Source organism: Hemitrygon akajei, chromosome 9 (genome assembly GCF_048418815.1).
Source record: "Hemitrygon akajei chromosome 9, sHemAka1.3, whole genome shotgun sequence".
Lineage (NCBI taxonomy): Eukaryota > Metazoa > Chordata > Chondrichthyes > Myliobatiformes > Dasyatidae > Hemitrygon > Hemitrygon akajei.
The window spans coordinates 60,826,972-60,850,745 of NC_133132.1; the positions used below are offsets into that span (position 1 = coordinate 60,826,972).

The 23,774-nt window shown below is 47.1% G+C and overlaps 1 long non-coding RNA gene across 1 annotated transcript in view; it reads left to right on the forward strand.

Annotated features, from left to right (window-relative positions):
* Positions 1-23,774, forward strand: part of LOC140733154 (uncharacterized) — a 162,517-nt gene that overhangs the window by 127,845 nt on the left and 10,898 nt on the right. Inside the window, exon 4 of the long non-coding RNA XR_012100234.1 lies at positions 17,270-17,397. This is a non-coding gene — a long non-coding RNA (uncharacterized lncRNA). The remainder of the gene's footprint in view (positions 1-17,269; positions 17,398-23,774) is intronic.

Here is a 23,774-nt window from a genome sequence, read left to right on the forward strand (position 1 = left end):
TTTGATTAAGCACTCTTTGTTTGTTTAAATAATTCATTACAGGTTACAAGTGAAAGCACGTGAAAGGCATATGTTAGTAGGCCACCACATCATACGGGGCGCCTCTCACTTAAAGTAAAAATTAAACCAAGACCCGCATTCCCAGCTCTGTGTTTCCTTTCAATTCGTTTTATGATTTGGAGTTACAAAATTTAACACTGGTAGTGAAGACGTTTTAAATGAACCTGAGATGGATTAACAACAATACCTGTTGAAGTGCAGAAAGATATTTGAGTTTTTAATGAGGCGCAGCAAGAAACGGTCGAGTAATAAAACAGCACGTGCTTCTTTGGGAGGAGACAGAGATGTCCGAGTTAAAAAAAAAGGCAGAAAGATGGACAAATTCACAGGTTCATAAACAGCGATTCTCAGTAGCCAAGGACTTTGTGATATGGTGCAACTCAAACTACCTGCGTCTCAATATCACCAAGACCAAGGAGATGGTGGTGGACTTTAGGAGATCTAGGCCTCATATGGAGCCAGTGATCATTAATGGAGAATGTGTGGAGCAGATTAAGACCTACAAGTATCTGGGAGTACAGTTAGATGAGAAGCTAGACTGGACTGCCAACACAGATGCCTTGTGCAGGAAGGCACAGAGTCGACTGTACTTCCTTAGAAGGTTGGCGTCATTCAATGTCTGTAGTGAGATGCTGAAGATGTTCTATAGGTCAGTTGTGGAGAGCGCCCTCTTCTTTGTGGTGGCGTGTTGGGGAGGAAGCATTAAGAAGAGGGACGCCTCATGTCTTAATAAGCTGGTAAGGAAGGCGGGCTCTGTCGTGGGCAAAGTACTGGAGAGTATAACATCGGTAGCTGAGCGAAGGGCGCTGAGTAGGCTACGGTCAATTATGGAAAACCCTGAACATCCTCTACATAGCACCATCCAGAGACAGAGAAGCAGTTTCAGCGACAGGTTGCTATCGATGCAATGCTCCTCAGACAGGATGAAGAGGTCAATACTCCCCAATGCCATTAGGCTTTACAATTCAACCGCCAGGAGTAAGATATGTTAAAGTGCCGGGGTTGATTGTATTTAATGTATTTAAGTAAACTACTTAAGAACTTTTTAAAAGCTATTATTAATGCTTTTTGAGAGAGTGATTAAGATGCATATCATATTTTTACTGTTAAGTATTGTATGTAATTAGTTTTGCTACAACAAGTATATGGGACATTGGAAAAAATGTTGAATTTCCCCATGGGGATGAATAAAGTATCTATCTATCTATCTATCTATCTAGAAGATAGGGTCTGTGGTGAATATTTTTAAGGTTACCAACAACCCAGTACTGAAAATTGATCAATACTGTCTGCCAAGGACAGAGGATATATTTGCAAACCTTTCTGGATAGAAACACTTCAGCAAAGTGGACATAGCTGAAACCTACCTACAGGCAGAGTTGGAAGAAGAGTCTTAAGTGTTTCTCACCAGAAACACTCACAAAGAGCTTTATCATTTTAATAAGCTTATTTTTGAAATAACATCTACACTTGCACTCTGGTAGAAAGCTATGGACCAGATGATGTGAGGTTGCCCAGGCACTTAGTGTTACCTGGATGACATCACTGCTATTGGTGAGGATGACAAGGAACATCCCCAAAAATCTCAAGACAGTATTAAAATGATTAGAAGTTTATGGGCTAAGAGTGCGATGCAACAAACATGAAATCTTTAAACCAAGCATCACTTACTGTGGTCACACCATTGGTGCACAAGTATTATACAAGTGTGCTGAAAAAATTCAAGCAGTAGTGGATACCCCAGGGCCAAAGGATGTGTCATAGTTGTGGTCCTTTTTAGAATTTGTTAATTACTATAACAGGTTCCTGCCAAACCTGACTACTGTCCTCCACCCCTTGGATCTATTACTATAGATCAGGAAGAAATGGCAATGGACAAAACAGTCTGAGGTGGCTTTCAAAGAAGCAAAGGAAATGGTGACATCAGACACTGTAATCACACATTGTGGTCCACATTGTCCGGTGTAGCTTGCCAGTGATGCCCCACCCTAGGGTGTAGGCGCAGTCGTGTCACATATTATGAGAGATGGAAGTGAACGCCCCATAGCCTTTGTATTATGCTCCCTTACCACTGCAGAGAAAAATTAGGTACAGATTGACAGAGAGGTCTTGAGTCTGGTTTGGAGTGTAAACGATTCGATCAATACTTGTACGGGAGAGAGTTTAACAGCATCACTGATCGTCGACCACTAATGCCCAATTTCAATCCACAGAAGGGTTCTCCACCAACAGCAACAGCGCAAATGCAGAGACGGGCTCCGTTTCTTGGAGGATACAATTATAAGATTGAATTCAAGAGGATGACTAATCATGGAAATAATGATGGGTTGTCCTATTTACACCTGGAAAAGGAAATACCTGAAAAATTTACAAAAGACTCTTCTCTGGATGTATTCTTTGAAACACTCACTATTTCGGCAGAGGTGATCCAATGGGAAGCTAGAAAAAGCCCCATAGGTCTACATGGTCACTCATATTGGCTGGAATGTGCAGCAGAAACTCCAGTTTTCCCGTTTTTACCAACATGAAGAAGAACTTGCCCTTGACGGGGGGTGCCTTATGTGGGAATTGAGAGCTATTGTACCATCCAAGCTGAGAGCCAAAGCGTTAGAGGATACTGGCTCACCAGCAATTGGACCAAGCTGCTGCAAGCAAGATTTGCATTGCACCTGTACCTCATCGAACTTGTGCATCTAACAATAAACCGGGCTTGATGACTCATTTCTGTGTATACAAGGAAGAAACTCTGCCATCCTTACCCACTCTGGGCCTAAATTTGACAATAAGCACTGCTTCACAGAGTCATACAGCACAGAAATGGCTCTTTGGCTCAACTGGTCCACGTTGACCTTGATGCCCAACCAAACTAGTCCCATTTTCCCATGTCTGGCCAATTTCCAATTAAACCATTCTATATATGTATCTGTTCCAAGTGCGTTAATATGGCTGCCTCAATCACTTCCCCTGGCAGCTCGTTCCATAATCTCTCCTCCTGCTGGGTGAAAATGTTGCCCCTCAAGTTCTTATTAAATCTCTCCCTCTCATGTTAAACCTCAGCCCTCTGGTTCTTGATTCCCCAACCCTCAGATTGTACATATTTGTCCTATCTTTGACCTCCATGTTGATATACACCTCTCTAACACCATGTCTCAGTCTCCCAGGCTCAAATGAAAGAAGTACTGTTCCCTCTGGCTATTTCTGAACACTTGTGGTGAGATGTTGCTCATCAAATTCCTTGCCTGACTCCTCTTATCTTTCTCTCCCCATTACCAACCCCACCTCCCCTGGGCGAACCGTAAACTGCCACAAGGAAACGTCCAAACTGTGCGTCCAAGGCATGCGAGAAGCTGAGCAGATGCACTTGAGTGTGAAAGCTTCTGGGATCCAGTTTAATCTCTTCCCTCCACACCCATCTCCAAGCCCTTTGATTGAGGCCTCATGTACATGCACAATTCAAAGGATGAGTGGACTTGTTCTGGCCAGGGCAGTAATAGATTGCTGTTCTAGGGGAACTGAGAGTACGAGCTACTATTGGCTTCAGATGTCTTGACCCAACCTTGGTGGTCAGAGTCACTGATAGACAGACAATAGGAGTCTCCACCCTACAAACATGGCTCCCCCTTCCATTCACTCAACCTTGCCTTCTAGGGCAAAGAGCGTGACGGCAGTCAAATGAGCCTTGTATCATCTCACCTTTCATCCAGTAATTAAATTACAAAAACAAACCTCTTTATTAAGCAGCCTTATCTTTAGAAAGCCTCAGAGAATTCCATTTCCCTCACTTGAGAAATTCTTTCAGCTTGTTAACTACAAGTCTCTGTCTCTTAGACTCACTCAGTTCTTGTGATTCTGTGCAGATCAGGTGACATCTGAGACAGGTCTGCCCCATTCCCTTCCCCACCACTCTCAGAGATCAGTTTCACACTGATGGGAAAAGTATTGAGCAGTAATGACCATCTCTCCTTGTCTGTAGACAGGAGATGTTTATCAAGCCTGCACTGGCCATCTCAAAGGGCAAAGCCAGCTCCAGTGACAATATAAATGTAAACAGTAGTAAGCTTTGGTCTGGGGAGAAGGGAAAGAAAGAAAGGGAGAGAAGAAGGAGAGAAAGATAGAAAGAAAGGGAGGAGAAAGAATAAAAGAGAGGGAAAGAGAATGAAAGGAGAAGAAAAGAAAGAATCTGGAAAAAAATGAAAGGAGGTAAAGAAAGGAAAGAGAAAGAATGAAAGAAAAGAAAGAATCTGGAAAAAAATGAAAGGAGGTAAAGAAAGGAAAGAGAAAGAATGAAAGAAAATGAAAGGGAAAAGAAAGAAAGAGATAAATAGTTAAAGAAAAGGAATAAGAGATCAAAAAGAAAAGAAGCAAAAAAAATGATGGGAAAATGAAGGAAAAAAGATCAAGGAAAGAAAACACAGGAGAGAAGGAAAGAGAAAGAAAACAGAGAAAAAGAGGAAAGAGAGGCAGAAAGTCCATGAGGCAGAAGCAAGTAATCTGATCACATTGCTGGAAGTCCCAGGAAGTCCCAGGGTAATTTACAGACAATCCATCACTGAAATCTCAGAAACAATGTTGGCACAGCACACTGCTTGCTACAAGCGTCAGTGTGAGATTCTGTTCTAGTGATTTTGGTTATGGAAAAACATGATTCCACCACTAAAGGGAAAGACTGCAATCCCTGGAAATTACTAGAGGAGACACGGTGACAGTGCCTCTGTCAAAGGGACATAGTGGTTCAGTTGTGTTCATTTCTCTTGAACCTGAGGAGGCTAAGTGGGGGGAGGGGAGGGAGGAGGAGGGCTTTGATAGAAGGATGCAAAATGATGTGGGGCATGAATAGAATAGACAGAAGTGAGCTTTTTTTCCATAGTAAGGGAGTCTATGACCATCGACGGTAGTAATTTTATTTTCCGATAGCAAGCAAGTCCATGACCACACAACATAGGTTTCAAGTTCAAGAGCGATGCAGATCTTTTTCACCCAGATGCTGGTTGTAATCTGGTATATAGTGCCTGAGGTCGTGGTGGAGACAGAGACTCTCACAGCAGGAGCCCTTGAATTACCAAGGCATGGAAGTCTGAGGACCAGGTGCCAGTAAATGGGATTAGTATAGATGGACACAATGGTCAGCATGGGCATGATGGGCTGAAGGGCCTGTTCCTGGGCGGTATGACTCTCTGATTGTGTTTAGACAGGGCCAGCAAGGCAACCCGCAGCTCCAGGAGGTGGGAACACCAGGTACTGTAAGTAGTGGGAGTACCTGAGATAGGCAAATTGCTCTCTTCCCCATCTTGAGATGTGTCCACCTTTCACAAGCTCTTGAGTCTGAGGGATCTTTAGCCATCTGACATTGATGCAGTGTTGCTGCATCTCCTGCAGTAAACGCTGGGTCATTCATGGGCTGTTAAGTGGGGAAGGCCTCCCAGGGTATCTGCGCAGGCTCAGGAAGTACAGCATACAAAGGACATACTGCTGAATCAGCTGCCTATCCAACCAGAGTCACCTTTAGGAGAAGCATATCGCTGAAAAGACCATAAGACAATAAGATATAGGAGCAGAATTGGGCCATTGGGCCTATCAAGCCTACTCCACCATCTCATCATGATTGATCCATTTTCCCTCTCAGCCCCAATCTCCTGCCTTCTGCCCGCATCCCTTCATGCCCTGACCAATCAAGAATCCATCAACCTCTGCCTTAAATATACGTACATACAGACTTGGCCTTCTCTAGATACTACTGACAGTGGGGAGGGACGTGTCCATAGTGTAATGAGCAGAGTCCAACACACTCTGAGTTTCTTGCATCCCTATGCATTTGAAATACCATTCCAGACTATGATGTAGCCAGTCAGGGATACTTTCAATAGGACATCTGTAGAAGTTTGTTAGAGTGTTTGTGGACACCAAACCTTCTTAACCTATCTTAGCTGGTCCTTTTGCCTCAAGCCTATATCCTCCTCAACCTTTCTTCTTCATGTACATGTCCTTGTTAGGATGACCCCCAGAACATAGCACCAAACTGCTGAGCACATCAATAAATAGCCAGGTTACATCCCCAAACCATCAGAATGTGTCAGAATTCAAAACAGCATGGAGAACATCCTAAAGGACTAGAGCAGTCCAGACCATTAAATAACATCAATAAATCTTCAAAAAAGCAGTAAACTGCAAACATATGTCAGAACTCCAAAATACAACAACGTATCTCCAAATTACAGCAAACCACAGCACTTTCTTTTAAATGGAGCAGTAGAGCTGCTGACGCACTGTGCCAGCAACCTGGGTTCGATCTTGACCTCTGGCACTCACATTGAATGGTAGGGAATAGGCCATAGGGAATGTTGTGGAACAGCAGAGGGACCCAGGAAAACAAGTACACGGTTTTCTGAAAGTGGTGTCATAGATAGACATCCTGAAGAAGAGCGTTTGTCACTCTAGCCTTCATCACTCAGGACACTGAATATAAGACTTGGGAACCTTATGATGCAGACTTTATTCCTTGGAGAGTGGAAGACTGTGGGGCGACCTTATAGAGGTGCATAAAAGCATGAGGGGGCATGGACAGAGTGAATAGTACAAATTCTTTATCACAAGGAAAGGGAATTAAAAACTATACAGTCAAGGTTAAGGTGTGGGTATAAAATTCAAAAGGGTCCTAAGGGGAAACTTCTTGATGGAGAAAGTGGTGTGTGCATGCGATGAGCTGCCAGAGGGAGTGGTTTAAGAAAGTATAATAATCACATTTAAAAGATATTTGGACAGGTACATGGATAGGAAAGGCTTAGAGGGACATTGGACAAATGTAGGCAATTGGGACTAGTGTAGATAGACAACATTTTTAGCATGGACTGATTGGGCCAAAGGACTATATGACTTAATGACTCCATAAATGAAAATAGATACTAGGTTAATACATTTTTGCTTTGTAGCTTACAGCTCTTCATGGGTTTATCCACATATCTGTCAAATATGGAGAATTCTCCCTTCATCCTTCCATTCAGGCACAAGATCCATACCTCGTACTACTCGGGTGAAAAAAACGTTTCTTCAATTCCTATCCAACTGAACCACCTGCTTCCTCACAACTGTCTCATTGTTAATGAATGTAAGACATGGGAGCTTCCGGCACATCGTGTTTTGCTCTGTCTCTGATGTATTTTACCTCTGAACCCCATTCTCCTGTCTTCTCCCTGAAACCTTTGACGCCCTTACTAATCAAGAACCTATCCACCTCCACTTTGAATATACCCAATGTGGCAATGAATTCCACAGATTCACCACCCCCTGTCTAAAGAAATTTCTTCTCATCTCTGTTCTAAACAGATGTCCTTCTATTCTGAGGTTGTGCCCTCAGGTCCTAGACTCCCCACTAGGCCTTTCAATATTCAATAGGATTCAATGAGATCCCCCCTAATTCTTCTGAACTCCAGGGAGTACAGACCCAGAGCCATCAAATGCTCCTCATATATTAATCCTTTCATTCCTGGGATCATTCACTGCTGGAGTAACAGGCCCTTCCTGTCAACGTCTTTTTTCCCTTGTTTCCTTATGACTCAGTCCACAGAGCAATCCTTACTCCCCCACTAATTTACCATGTATTCTTCTCATACATTGGTAAATTAAATTAGCAAATTGGTTTATTACTGTTGCATGTACCAAGATAGTGTGAAAAACATGTTTGTATACTGTCCATACAGCAGCGCATAGAGATAATATAAAGTAAAACAATAACCGGATGTGGAATGAAGAGTTACAGTCATAGAGAAAGTGCAGACAATAAGGAACAAGGCTATAACAAGATAGAAGTCCATCTTATAGTGTAGTGAATCATTCAATAGTCTTATAAAAGCCGGTTGGGCTGGTGGTATGTGCTTTCCAGCTTCTGTATCTTCTGCCCTTTGGGAGGGGTCGTTGTTTCTATTGACTACCTTACTGAGGCAGTGTGAAGTTATGCAGAGTCTGTGGGTGTAGGGCTGTAACTCCCACAAATTCTAACACTGACTGCTGAACTAGGGTCAATTTATTGCAGCCAGTTAATCCACCAATTCACAGGTCTTTGGGATGTGGGAGGAAACTACAGCCACGCGTAAAGCATAGAGATCTCACACAATGAGTACCAGAAGTCAGAGTCTAACCTTGGTCTCTGGGATTGTGAGACAGTGCTTCTACCGGCCGTGTTACAGTGCTCGTTTGATCAAACGTTCACTTGGTCCTTTTAACATGGTCAGAATTCTCAGACCCTGGTTACAGCTCTCAGGATCCAAATGCCAATCACTAGGTTAAGTTGGAACATTGTTGAGGTCTTGCATCAGGCTAACACAGATTGCTTCATTACTGGAATCAGAAATGAATGTTCCAGTACTATGAAAGGAAGGAAGTCATTGATGAAATAGCTGTAGATAAAGAACTCAGAGAGTAATTCCTTCAGCTTGACTTCCAATGTGTGCAACATCTTTTCTGGGAATAGTCCCTTCTATAGAATTATAGAGTCATAGAGTTATACAGCAGGAAACATGCCTTTCAATCCAAATAGACCATGCTGACCAAAATGCCCCATCTAAGCCAGTCCAATTTGTCAGCATTTCACCCATGACCTTCTAAGCCTTTCCAACCTATCTACCTGTGCAACTGTCTTTTAAAAGTCTTTACTGTACTTGCCTCATTCACCTCCTCTGACAGCTCATTCCACATGCACACCGCCTTTCTGCAGAAAATGTTGTCCCTCAAATTCCTACTAAATCTTTCTCCTTTCACTTTAAACCTAAGCCCTCTAGTTCTTGATTCCTCAATGCTAGTAACAAGACTGCATTCACCTGATTATATACATGCCTCTCCTGATTTTACACATCTCCATAGAATCACCTCTCTGTTTCCCAGCCTGTCCAAAAAAGTTGGAATTTCCCCATGGGGATGAATAAAGTATCTATCTATCTCTATCTCCCAAGAATCTTTTCTGTACTCTTTCCATTTTAGCAAAATATTTTCTATAGCAGCATGAACAAAACTGACCTTAATATTCCAAGTGCAACCTCGTCAGTGTCCTGTACAACCATACTCTGACCTCCAGCTTCCATACTCAAAGCCTTGCCTTATGAAGGTTTTGGACTACTTGCGTGTGCAGTTAGCTACAGCTAGGAAAGTGCTCAGCTCCCTTTTGAGCACAAACAATGAATTTACTAAGACCTGCAAATTAAAACTCACTGGGGCCCCAGTTGCTGCACTACCTCGCAACTCACTGCGATCTCAGCTCCCCAATTCCCTAAACCTCAGTGTCACCTGAAACTCATTGAGTTCCCAGTTAACAGGATTCTCCAAGATTAACGGGGATCCCAGCTCGTACCAGAGGTTAGCTGAAAATAGAAAACTGAGTGTTCATACCATTGAGTTGCAGACTACCAGACAGACCATGAGTATTAGTGGCATTGTGGATAGATTACCAAAGGATATGCCTCATTTTCAGATCTCAATGCAGAAATGTTAGATGGAGTCTACCCAAGACAAGTGTGAGCTGTTGCACTTTGGAAGATCAAATATAAAGGGAGAGTACACTATTAATAGCTAGTCCCCTGACAGTGCTGAGGTATGGAGAGATCTTGAGGTCCAAGCTCCCTGAAAATGGCTGCACAGTTGATAGGATAGTAAAGAAGGCATATAGCATGCTTGCTTCTATTAACCAAAGCACTGAGGTCAACATTCATAAAACCACATTATAGCGTCATAAAACTCTGCTTAGGCCATATCATGAGTATTGCATTCAAATCTGAATTTCCCTGTATAAGGAGGTAGAGACCTTGGAGAGGGCGCAGAAGGAGTTTACCGGGATATTGCCTGGAGTAGAGGGTGTGTGCCATAAGGAGAGTTAGGATGCACTTGGGAATTTGTTATACACATTTGCTCAGCGTTTACACTAAGGGAAATGGGGGAAGCAGGGAGCTGGGATCCAGGAGGCAAGAGTCTGAGGAGAGACATGATAGAAACTTGTCAGCTTATGAAAGGCATAGATGGATTAAACAATGTTATCTTTCTCTCAGTCTAATAGCAGAGGTTATTTAAGGTGAGAGAGTAAGTTCAAAGGGGATGTTTAGGGAAAGATTTTACACAGATGGTGTGGGTGCCTGGGATGTGCTGCCTCAGATGCTGGTGGAGGCAAATACAACTGAGGCATTTAAGAGGCTCTTAGAGAGACACATGAATGTGCGGAGAATGGAGGGAGATGAACATCAAGTAGGCAGAAAGGATTAGGTTATTTAGGTGTTTAATTGCCAGTTTAATTAGTTCAGCACAACATTGTGAGCCAAAGAGCCTGTCCCTGCGCTGTACTGTTCTAGGTTCTGTGCTCTATGTAAGGTACGTAGTTCATAGTTTGATCACTGTTGCCACATTTAGCACAACTTCTGAAACACCTTTTGAACATCAAGTCACTGCAATGGTCAAGACTGGTTCAGCCTTAGAGCCAGACAGCACAGAATCAGGCCCTTTGGCCCATCATGTCCTTCCAAACCCATTGGAGTCTAATTTAGGACATTTACGTGGGAGGTAAAAAACAAGAAGGCTTTACTTTTCATTTGGAAATTAGGTGTTTACTCTGGGTGGCTGTTTCATTCCATCCTTTTCTCCAACGTGCATGCTTTTTCATTCCACAAAGGCTTGCACAAATATTCCAGGAAATCAGGTAATGAGTTGGGAGGCTAAGTCAACATAAAAGGTGAAGTCTGGGCTGTCAGTTGTGATGTTCACTCCTCTGTGAGGAACATTGTAATTTGCTAACAACACGTTCGTTCTGCAAATTTATTAACTGCCTTATATTTCATCAGCTTCCTCTTCTGCATTAACTTACCGACTAATCCAGTGAAAGATGCACAATCACACGTTCTGGTTCCTTAAAACTTGTCTCCAAAGGCTGATTTCTGTGGAAGGCGAGAACATTTTGAAACCTGTTGGGAAATCAGGGGAATTTTGGCTCAGGGATAAAAAAAAAGCAATGGGCTTGAAAAGACACTTCTAGGAATCTGTAAAAATGGGGTTTTCCTATAGTAAATTAATATCTTCCCATCTCCATCTGGTAAATGTACAGGAATAGAGCTCTGGAATCTTATAGGGATATTCATGTTTTCATCACCCAGCCAGCTGTCCTCATTGCTTCACTACCATTACCTTCCTACACATCACATCGCCTACTCTGAATACTCAAACTCTGGGTCATTGGGCAACACAATCATCTCACGGATCCAGGTGTTCAAGTCCTGCTCCAGCATCCAATCCAGTGTAGTACGGAGGTAGAAGTGCACACTCAGGAGTGACCCCCTTCAGCTGAGATGTTTGACATCTGATGTTGCCCTTGAAAGTCATATGGAGCTTCATGAAGAAAATTGAGACTTTTTGGAAAACTGGGTAAATTGAAATGCAGGAAATTGGACTAGCAGGGTAGGCGCTGTAGCCAGCATGAACTGGTTGGGCCAAAGGGCCCATATCTGTGCTATTTTGCTCTATAATTCTAAAATCACCGGACCAGTGAATAGCTGACCAAAGCAAACTAGCTGGTTGTCATTATATCTTTGTGAGAGCTTGCTGTACACACTTGGTCATCATTTGCACTGTTGGCAGCATAGAGGCACAGCAGATTTCCTCCCAGCGCCAGTGTCCTAGGTTTGATCCTGCCGTTTTTGTGGAGTTTGTACGTTCTCCCTGCGACCACAAGGGTTTCCTCTGGGATCTCTGTTTTCCTCCCAGGTCCCAAAGAGCAGTTGCCATGCCGGATGCACCAGAGCTTAGTATGGCAACTGCTCTGCCCAAGTCCACAAGAATCTGCAGAGTTTTTGATGAATCTCAGCATATCACAAGAACCAACTGCCCCCCTACAGACTCTATCAATACTTCTCACAGCTTTGGTAAAGAAACAAAAATAATCAAAGACCCCATCCACCCAAAACATTCCCTCTTCTCCCCCACCCCGTTAGGCAGATGATACAAATTCCTGAAAGCCTGTATCACCGGTCTCAAGGAGAGCTTCCATCCTGCTGTTATAAGACAATTGAATGGGCCTGCTGTATGATAAGGTAGACTCTTGACCTGGCCATGGCCTTGCACATCACCTTCTGTCTATACTGCACCTTCTCTGTAACTGTAACACTTTATTCACCTTTCTGCTTTTGTTTTACCTTGTACTATTGCAATGCACTGTTGTAATAAAATGATTTGTATGGACAGTATGCAAGACAAGTTTTTCACTGAACCTCAGTATACTTGTCAGTAATAAACCAATTTACCAAGATGTACAGGTTGGTAGGTTAGATGACCACCGTAAGTTGTCCCTGGTGCACAGGCGGGGAAATAAATAAGGGAATGGGTTTGATAGATTTGCTCTGAGAGCTGGCACAGACTCGATGTTCCAAATGGGCTCCTTTAACATTGTAAAAGAATATGTGCATACTTTTAGTGTACAGTTGTTCTGATATTGTTCTGATGAGAGTACGGTCCAGCAATCGGGTATTCAGCGCATTAAGTCTCTTTGACTGTTCCAGGGTTTGGGTGGTGCTTTCAGAGTAACTGCAATGCATTTTGTACATGGTGCGCACTGCCCCCACTGTGGGCTGGTGGTGGAAGGAGTTAATGTTTATGCTAGTGGATAGGTCGTTAATCAAGTGAACTATAGCTTTGCTTGGGTGGCATTGAGCTTCCTAAACGTAGTAGGAGTTTCACTCATCTGGGCAAGTGGAGAGCGTACCATCGAGCTCTGGGTGGTGCTTTGCAGATGGTGGAAAGGCCTTACAGTCTCAGGAGGTGAGTCATTCACTGCAGGATATCCAGCCCCAACCCAACCTTGCAGCAAATGTATTTCAGTGGTGGGTTTACTTCAGTTTCAAGTCAATTATGATTCCTGGGAAGTGGCTAGTAGTACTTTACCATTGACCAATGTAATGGAAAGTGATTGATTTCTCAGACAGTGTACAGTATATACAGTATGCAAACAGGCCTTTCAATCCAACTCACTCTTGCTGATGAAGGGTACTTCCTGAGCTGGTTCCATTTGCCTACCTTTGGCCCATATCTCTCTAAATCTTTATGATCAATGCTCCTATCCAAATCTCCTTTAAATTTCATAATTGTACCTGCTTCACTCTCTCCCTCTGGCAGCTCATCCCATATACACACTACCTGGTGTGAAAAATTCACCCAAAGGTCCCACTTAAGTCTTTCCCATCTCACTTTACTCTGTGCCTAGCTATTATGTGGTGCAACTGCTACCTGTAATATTTCAGCCCAAAGATCTCCAAGATTTCTCATTCAATCTACTATACAAACATTGATATCTGGTGTACATTCAGGTTGACCCCAGAACCAACTGAGCCATTTCAGTGAGTGTGTTGGTAGACCTAGAGTCACACCTGGGACAGATCTCTTCCCCGGAGAACATTACTGTAACTTCATGATCAACACGAATGATAGACTCCTTTATGACAGGTCACCTAGTTGACTAAATTTAAGTTCCACATGTTCTGCTGAGATCTGAACATCTTTTCTCCTGGCTACCAATAAGCCTTGTGAATGCCAGCAGGTAGGGAGTGAGGACGGGGCAAAGTCCAAGGGGAGGAAAAAAATTTTACAGTTGTGTAAAGCTTTCTATCAAGTACATTTGGAGCATTGTGTTCTGAACTTTTTTAGTGTTGTGATATTTTGGTTATGAATAGAAACTGGAGGGGCTAGGTCTGTTTTTCCTGGTCAAGAGGGTAGATAATTAAGATCTATAAAATTATGAGGAGTAGAAGTAGGGTAGACTGCAGGAAACCTTTCCCCATATAAGATGCAGGGTAACGGGTAAGAGATTTAGAGGGGACCTCAGAGGGACCTCCAGCACCCAGAAAATTGTGAGTACCTGGAATAGACTGCTCAGGAGAATAGTGAAAGCAGTTCACTAACATTTTATAGACAAGCACGTGAATCACTTAGACTTAGAAGGCTATGATCGAAATGCTGGAAGATGGCATTAATATGGTTGAATGTCCATAGATCAGCATGGGTATGATGGGTCGGATGGTCTGCTTCCATGGTGTATGACTAATGAAACTCATAAAGCAGAGTAACAATTGACGGCTACTCTGTTCTCAGGGTCTGACAACATATCTATTCTCAGGTCAAACCTTTTTTTCTAGAACGTCCAAGATGTCCTCTTTGCTCAAAGGACAACACTTCCCTTTCACCGCCGCTGATGCTGCCCTCACCTGCATCTCATTCACTTCCCTCACCCTGCACCCTGCTCCCCCTGTCCTTACCCACCATCCCACAAGCCTCCATATCCAACACGTCATTATCTGTAACTTACACCATCTCCAATGTGGATCCTTCTACTAAGCATGTTCTCTTTCCGTAAGGATTGCTTTCTACGTGACTCCCTCGTTCACTCATCCCTCCCCACTGAGCTCCCTCCTGGCACTTATCTCTACAAGTGAGACAAGTACTGTACCTCCTCCCCCCCCCCCCCCCTCACCACTGTTCAGCATCACAAATAGCCCTTCATTGTCAGGCAATAACTCACCTGTGTGTCAGGGTCACCTGCTGTATCTGGTGCTCCGTATGTCACCTCCACTACGTCACTGAGAGCTGACACAGATTAGGGGCTGCTTTGTTGAGCACCTTTGCTTTATCTGCCACAGAAGGCAGCATCTCCTGGAGGACACCCATTTCAATTCAACTTCCTTTTGCCATGCTGTCATGTCTGTCCATAGCCTCCTTCACTGACAACATGAGGCCACAGTCAGGTTGGAGAAGCAACAGTTCATATCCTCTCTGTCTATCTTCTAACCTGATGCATGGAATGTGAAGAGGGGAGGAGGGAGGAGAAAATGCAGGAGTTAGAAATCTAACTCCTGCATTTTCTCCTCCCTCCTCCCCTCTTCTCTTTTCTATTCCGCATTCTGTTTAGCCTGTCACTCCTCTTCTCATCTACTCATCACCTTTGCCTGGTGCCCTGTGCTTCTATAGTCCACAGTCTTCCCTATTAGATTTTTTATTCATCAGTCCTTTACCTCTTCTACCTATCACCTTCCAACTTCTCACTTCACACCCCTCACCCACCTTCTCCTTCACATGGTCTTGCTTATCACTTGCCAACTTCGACTCCTTCCCCCCCCCCCCCCAACTCTGGCTTCTTCCCCTTCCTTCCCAGTCCTGATGAAGAATCTTGGCTTGAGACATCGACTGTGTATTCCCCACATAAATGCTGCCAAATTTCCAGAGTTTACCCGTCATTGTGTGCCTATTACTCAAGATTTCCAGCACATGCGGAATCTCTTGTGTTTATGACAACCAATTCACTTACAGCTTCTCTCAAGCTGGTCAAAGCAATGGCCACATTCTCAAAAGGGTCTACATAGCCTACAAAAGATGAACACATTGGGCAAAACTCCTCACTCTCACTGCAAAACACACTCAGCCAATCTAAAGAATAAATTCTTGCAGTGAAAGTGAATAATTCAACCAAAGCTGCAAAACAGCCTTATATCATTAGCATACATAGGCACTCACTGACAAAACGCTGACCATCCTTCTCACGCAGGCATAACATGAACAGTGTGATGCTTGTTACTTACTGCTGGAGATTAGGATTCTTAGTTCATAATTGTAAATATAATTACAACTCATGTGTAAGAACATTGAAGGGCCAACAGAATGAGATGTAAGAATGAAAACACACACACACAATCTTCACTGTAATCTCAGCAGTTTATTATCTGTCATTACATGAAAGTTGAAAGCAAAATTATTCACACTTTTTAGAGAAAAAAATTCATCTCTGGTAACAGAAATACAGTATAATCATGAACACAAAGTCTGTAGATGCTGTAAGTCTAAAGCAACACATACAAAACACTGGAGGAACTCAGCAGGTCAGGCAGCATCCGTGGAAATGAACAAACAGTCACCATTTCGGGCTAAGACTCTTCTTAAGTACAATTATGGTCACCTGTGGTCTACTCTGCCCCCGATGTTGGGCCAGACATTTTCATCAATGTCACATAGGATGCACTCCCTAGCGGTGCCACAGGGGGCGTACCCCAAGGAATGCCTAATCCAGCCCCAGCAGTCTGTCATGGTGATTATCCGACAAGCCTCACTCACAGCGTCCATCTGTGGCATTTGGTCGTAAGGATGCTTGTCATAGACCTTTCATCTCCAGGAAGGAAAAAAACTCCTCCATAGGGTTGAAGGACAGAGATTGTGGTGGAAGGAATTCCATGGACATGTGTCACTGCGCCTGAGTGGTGGAAAGCTCCATTGTCTCATATGATGACATTTCATCACCATTATGTGCCCTGTCATATGACGTGAGTGATCATGGTCTTCCATGGGGCAGCATGGTAGCGAAGTGGTTAGCACAATGCTTTACAGTACAGGCAACCTGGGTTCAATTCCTAACATTACTACAAGGAGTTTGTATGTTCTCCCCGTGACCGCATGGGTTTCCTCTGGGTGCTCCAGTTTCCTCCAGCAGTCCAAAGGCAGGCCATTTGGTAGGTTAATTGGTCGTTGTAAACTGTCCCATGATTAGCCTAGGATTAAATCAGGGGATTGCTGGGCATCATGGCTCTGAGGGCTGGAAGGGCCTATTCTGCACTGTATCTCAATAAATACACAAATAAACAAATCTATCTTTATAACCCCCTTCACGCTAGTGTTCTTACTCTTCTCTCTATCCATGCCCATGATTGTCCAGGACAAATTTCTCTACAGAAGTGGTTTGCCATTGCCTTCTTCTGGGCAGAGTGTTTACAAGATGGGTGACCCCAGCCATGTTCGATGCTTTGCAGAGCATTTATGCTGGCATCCAGTTCCTCCTCAGATGTTGTATTTTCTTTAAAGCCCATCAAGGAATGTGATAAGCCATGGGTGTTATATGGCCCAATCATCGGCATGTATTTCAGAACACCAGTTTATTATCTGTCATTGCATGAAAGTCAAATATACTATCTTCTACCTTATCATCTGCCCACACCTCTGATATGGCTGCACATGGTAATGTTTGAATTTCTCTGACATGTTACATGGTCATTTGTCCTTTCAAATTCCTCCCTGACCTTCCTGTCTTAGACAAGGTTGGTGTCTCAACAGATTTGCAATCATTCTTAACTCCTTGCAAAATGGAGCCCCTGTGGTGAACTACATATACCTGCCTGGACACGCCCCCTGCTGACTGCTCCTGTGGCTTCTCCCACAGACCCCGGTATAAAGGCGATTGAGGTCTGAGGTGTCCACGGAACCGGCGGGGAATCACACGCCTGGACAGCGTCAGCGTTGTGCAGAGCAGCCTCCAGCGTGTCAGCCGTCTCGATCGCCAAGCGTAAGGTAAGATCGGCATTTTCCAGCAGCTGCTGGCGCACATACACTGACCTGATCCCCGTAACAAAGGCGTCTCGTACTAGCAGCTCCGCATGCTGTTCCGTCGTGAGCGTTTTGTAGTCACAAGTCCTGACGAGTGTCTGTAGGGCTCGGAGAAACTGGGCGCACGACTCTGCAGGCCGCTGTCGTCGCGTAGCTAAGCGATGTCTTGCATAGACGGTGTTCACCAGCCGCAGGTACTGTCTTTTGAGGGCGTCCAGTGCCCCTTCGTAGGTCGGCAGGTCCCTGATAAATGAATAAACTTTTGGGGTGACCCTCGAGAGGAGAATTCTGTGCATAACAGCGGGTTCAGTTGCACGAACCTCCTCCAAGTATGATTGGAAGCATGCAAGCCAGAGTTCAAAGGCAAGAGCTGCTTCAGGGTCTTGAGGGTCCAAATCCAATTTTTTCAGACGTAAAACGGTTTCCATGTTTTAAAACTTCCAGTCAATAAAATTGATGCACCATCAATAACTCACTCTGAGACGTAAAGGCGAGATATCGGCTTTTATTGACTGGAAGAAGGAACAAGCAGTGGTTGACCACCATACTACATCCTGGAGACAGAGAGGCCGGGCTCAGACCTCAATCGCCTTTATACAGGGGTCTGTGGGAGGAGCCACAGGAGCAGTCAGCAGGGTCTGTGGGAGGAGCCACAGGAGCAGTCAGCAGGGGTCTGTGGGAGGAGCCACAGGAGCAGTCAGCAGGGGGGGGGGGGGGAGCCACAGGAGCAGTCAGCAGGGGTCTGTGGGAGGAACCACAGGAGCAGTCAGCAGGGTCTGTGGGAGGGGTCACTGAGCAGTCAGCAGGGGTCTGTGGGAGGAGCCACAGGAGCAGTCAGCGGGGGGTCTGTGGGAGGGGTCACAGGAGCAGTCAGCAGGGGTCTGTGGGAGGAGCCACAGGAGCAGTCAGCAGGGGTCTGTGGGAGCAGTCAGCAGGGGTCTGTGGGAGGAGTCAGCAGGGGTCTGTGGGAGGAGCCACAGGAGCAGTCAGCAGGGGTCTGTGGGAGGAGCCACAGGAGCAGTCAGCAGGGGTCTGTGGGAGGAGTCAGCAGGGGTCTGTGGGAGGAGTCACAGGGGCAGTCAGCAGGGGTCTGTGGGAGGAGTCAGCAGGGTCTGTGGGAGGAGCCACAGGAGCAGTCAGCAGGGGTCTGTGGGAGGAGCCACAGGAGCAGTCAGCAGGGGACTGTGGGAGGAGCCACAGGAGCAGTCAGCAGGGGTCTGTGGGAGGAGCCACAGGAGCAGTCAGCAGGGGTCTGTGGGAGGAGCCACAGGAGCAGTCAGCAGGGTCTGTGGGAGGAGCCACAGGAGCAGTCAGCAGGGGTCTGTGGGAGGAGTCAGCAGGGGTCTGTGGGAGGAGCCACAGGAGCAGTCAGCAGGGGTCTGTGGGAGGAGCCACAGGAACAGTCAGCAGGGGTCTGTGGGAGGAGCCACAGGAGCAGTCAGCAGGGGGCGTGTCCAGACAGGAATCCCCGGGGAAATGGACAAGTGGAGAGGGAGAATGCCACAGTGTGGAAGGCCACACTTTTAGCCCTTAAGTCAAAAGGGTTGCTGGTCTCTCGATGGCAGGAGATCCTCCCTGAGGCACTCCACTCTATCCGCTCTCTGTTATGTACGTCCACCAATGCCACCCCTCACGAACGCCTATTCTCTTTTCCCAGGAAGTCTGCCACTGGGACCACCCTACTGGCTTGGCTGACATCCCCAGGGCCAGTGCTGCTCCAGAAACATGTGAGGAGTAATAAATACTCCCCGCTGGTCGAGAGGGTTCACCTTCTACATGCGAACCCCCAGTATGCCTACGTGGTCTTATCTGATGGGCGGGAGGACACGGTCTCCATCCGCGATCTGGGGCCCGAAGGAGCAGCAGACCACTACCCCGAACACTCCCCGGTAACTATGAACCCTGTACCTGAGGTGACACCGCGCACACCAAACCCTACACTGACCCCTCACGACACTCATATACCGGGCGTCTCGTACGCGTATATTCCAGGCGCCTCGCACACACGTGAGGGATCACTGACGCCTAGTGGGCTGACACCTCCAGTTAGGCCGGAACCAGCACAACCACCGTCTCCGGTGCAAGCACCACCGACATCTGTGCAATCACCACCACCAGCACCTGTGCAATCACCACCACCGGCACCTGTGCAATCACCACCGGCACCTGTGCAATCCCCACCACCAGCACCTGTGCAATCACCACCGGCACCTGTGCAATCCCCACCACCAGCACCTGTGCAATCCCCACCACCGGCACCTGTGCAATCACCACCGGCATCTGTGCAATCACCACTACCAGCATCTGTGCAATCACCACCGGCACCTGTGCAATCACCACTACCAGCATCTGTGCAATCACCACTACCAGCACCTGTGCAATCACCACCGGCACCTGTGCAATCACCACCACCAGCACCTGTGCAATCCCCACCACCAGCACCTGTGCAATCCCCACCACCTGTGCAATCACCACTACCAGCATCTGTGCAATCACCACCACCGGCACCTGTGCAATCACCACCACCGGCACCTGTGCAATCACCACCACCGGCACCTGTGCAATCACCACCGGCACCTGTGCAATCACCACCACCGGCACCTGTGCAATCACCACCACCGGCACCTGTGCAATCACCACCGGCACCTGTGCAATCACCACCGGCACCTGTGCAATCACCACCTCCGGCACCTGTGCAATCACCACCACCGGCATCTGTGCAATCACCACCACCACCACCTGTGCAATCACCACCACCACCACCTGTGCAATCACCACCACCGGCACCTGTGCAATCACCACCTCCGGCACCTGTGCAATCACCACCACCACCACCTGTGCAATCACCACCACCACCACCTGTGCAATCACCACCACCGGCACCTGTGCAATCACCACCTCCGGCACCTGTGCAATCACCACCACCACCACCTGTGCAATCACCACCACCGGCACCTGTGCAATCACCACCACCGGCACCTGTGCAATCACCACCAGCACCTGTGCAATCACCACCACCGGCATCTGTGCAATCACTACCACCAGCACCTGTGCAATCACCAGCGGCACCTGTGCAATCACTACCACCAGCACCTGTGCAATCACCACTGGCACCTGTGCAATCACCACCGGCATCTGTGCAATCACCACTACCAGCATCTGTGCAATCACCACCGGCACCTGTGCAATCACCACTACCAGCATCTGTGCAATCACCACTACCAGCACCTGTGCAATCACCACCGGCACCTGTGCAATCACCACCACCAGCACCTGTGCAATCCCCACCACCAGCACCTGTGCAATCCCCACCACCTGTGCAATCACCACTACCAGCATCTGTGCAATCACCACCACCGGCACCTGTGCAATCACCACCACCGGCACCTGTGCAATCACCACCACCGGCACCTGTGCAATCACCACCGGCACCTGTGCAATCACCACCACCGGCACCTGTGCAATCACCACCACCGGCACCTGTGCAATCACCACCGGCACCTGTGCAATCACCACCGGCACCTGTGCAATCACCACCTCCGGCACCTGTGCAATCACCACCACCGGCATCTGTGCAATCACCACCACCACCACCTGTGCAATCACCACCACCACCACCTGTGCAATCACCACCACCGGCACCTGTGCAATCACCACCTCCGGCACCTGTGCAATCACCACCACCACCACCTGTGCAATCACCACCACCACCACCTGTGCAATCACCACCACCGGCACCTGTGCAATCACCACCTCCGGCACCTGTGCAATCACCACCACCACCACCTGTGCAATCACCACCACCGGCACCTGTGCAATCACCACCACCGGCACCTGTGCAATCACCACCAGCACCTGTGCAATCACCACCACCGGCATCTGTGCAATCACTACCACCAGCACCTGTGCAATCACCAGCGGCACCTGTGCAATCACTACCACCAGCACCTGTGCAATCACCACTGGCACCTGTGCAATCACCACCGGCACCTGTGCAATCCCCACCACCGGCACCTGTGCAATCACCACCACCAGCATCTGTGCAATCAGCACCACCGGCATCTGTGCAATCACCACCACCACCACCTGTGCAATCACCACTACCAGCACCTGTGCAATCCCCACCACCGGCATCTGTGCAATCACTACCACCAGCACCTGTGCAATCATCACCACCAGCACCTGTGCAATCATAAACACCAGCACCTGTGCAATCACCACCGGCACCTGTGCAATCCCCACCACCGGCACCTGTGCAATCACCACCACCAGCATCTGTGCAATCAGCACCACCGGCATCTGTGCAATCACCACCGGCACCTGTGCAATCACCACCACCAGCATCTGTGCAATCAGCACCACCGGCATCTGTGCAATCACCACCACCACCACCTGTGCAATCACCACTACCAGCACCTGTGCAATCCCCACCACCGGCATCTGTGCAATCACTACCACCAGCACCTGTGCAATCATCACCACCAGCACCTGTGCAATCATAAACACCAGCACCTGTGCAATCACCACCGGCACCTGTGCAATCCCCACCACCGGCACCTGTGCAATCACCACCACCAGCATCTGTGCAATCATCACCACCGGCATCTGTGCAATCACCACCACCACCACCTGTGCAATCACCACTACCAGCACCTGTGCAATCCCCACCACCGGCACCTGTGCAATCACCACCACCAGCACCTGTACAATCACCACCACCAGCACCTGTGCAATCACCACCGGCACCTGTGCAATCCCCACCACCGGCACCTGTGCAATCACCACCGGCACCTGTGCAATCACCACCACCGGCACCTGTGCAATCACCACCACCAGCATCTGTGCAATCACCACCGGCACCTGTGCAATCCCCACCACCGGCACCTGTGCAATCACCACCACCGGCACCTGTGCAATCACCACCGGCACCTGTGCAATCCCCACCACCGGCACCTGTGCAATCACCACCACCAGCACCTGTGCAATCACCACCACCGGCACCTGTGCAATCCCCACCACCGGCACCTGTGCAATCACCACCACCAGCACCTGTGCAATCACCACCACCGGCACCTGTGCAATCACCACCACCGGCACCTGTGCAATCAGCATCACCGGCACCTGTGCAATCACAGCCGGTGCTACGTAGATCACAGCGACAGATTCAACCACCTGATAGACGTAACCTGTAAATATACTTGTAAGAAACTTCGCCACATGGGGACTCTCTTTTAAAACAAAGGGGGGGGGGTGAATGTGGTGAACTACACATACCTGTCTGGACACGCCCCCCCCCCCCCCGCTGACTGCTCCTGTGGCTCCTCCCACAGACCCCTGTATAAAGGCGATTGAGGTCTGAGCCCGACCTCTCTGTCTCCAGGATGTAGTATGGTGGTCAACCACTGCTTGTTCCTTCTTCCAGTCAATAAAAGCTGATATCTCGCCTTTACGTCTCAGAGTGAGTTATTGATGGTGCATCAGCCCCTTTGACTCATTGATTTGGGATTGTTTGCTGTCAGCCGAGGACATATGACTGTGATTTACTTGACATGACTTTGATTGATTTCTGGGTCTTTGTGTCTTCCAATGACTATTGTGTCTAGTTTGTTTTGCAAAATATTCATTAGCAATGGAGACAGGTGTACGTGCAATGAGAAATGGTTACTCGTTAGGCTGAAGTGGTTGCTGTTTGGCTCATTGGAGTTTAGAATTGACCACATGTGCTGCTGGCTTGATCAAAGCATCTAGGCAACTGAGAAAATCTGTAAATGACCAATTACCCAGCATTATCAAAGATCTCACCTACCCTGGACATCCTGTCCTCTCATCTCCTCTCTCCCATCAGGCCGAAGATGCAAAAGCTTGAAAGCTCATACCACCAGTCACAAGGACAGCTTCAATCCTCTGTTATCAGATTTTAGAATGTTCCCTAGTATGATAAAATGGACTCTTGACCTCACAATCTACCTCAACATAACCTTGCACCTTATTGTCTGGCTGCACTTTGCTTTCTCTGTAGCTGTAACACTTTGCAGGCATTGGAGATGGTCCAGAGTTGATTCCGGGAAATAAACGGTTAAAGTAAGAGGTGTGTTTAATGGCTTGGGCCTGCACTTGTAAGAGTTTGGGGGCGGGGGGGGAGGGATTTCATTAAAACCTATAGAATATTGAAAGGCCTAGATAGAGTAGATGTGGAGTAGTTGTTTCCTATTGCGGGGGAGTCTACAACCAGAGGGCACAGCATTAGGCCTGAGAATACAAGGACATCTCTTTAAAACAGAGATGAGGAGCAATTTCTTCCATCAGAAGGTGGCAAATCCGTTGAATTCGTTACCACAGAT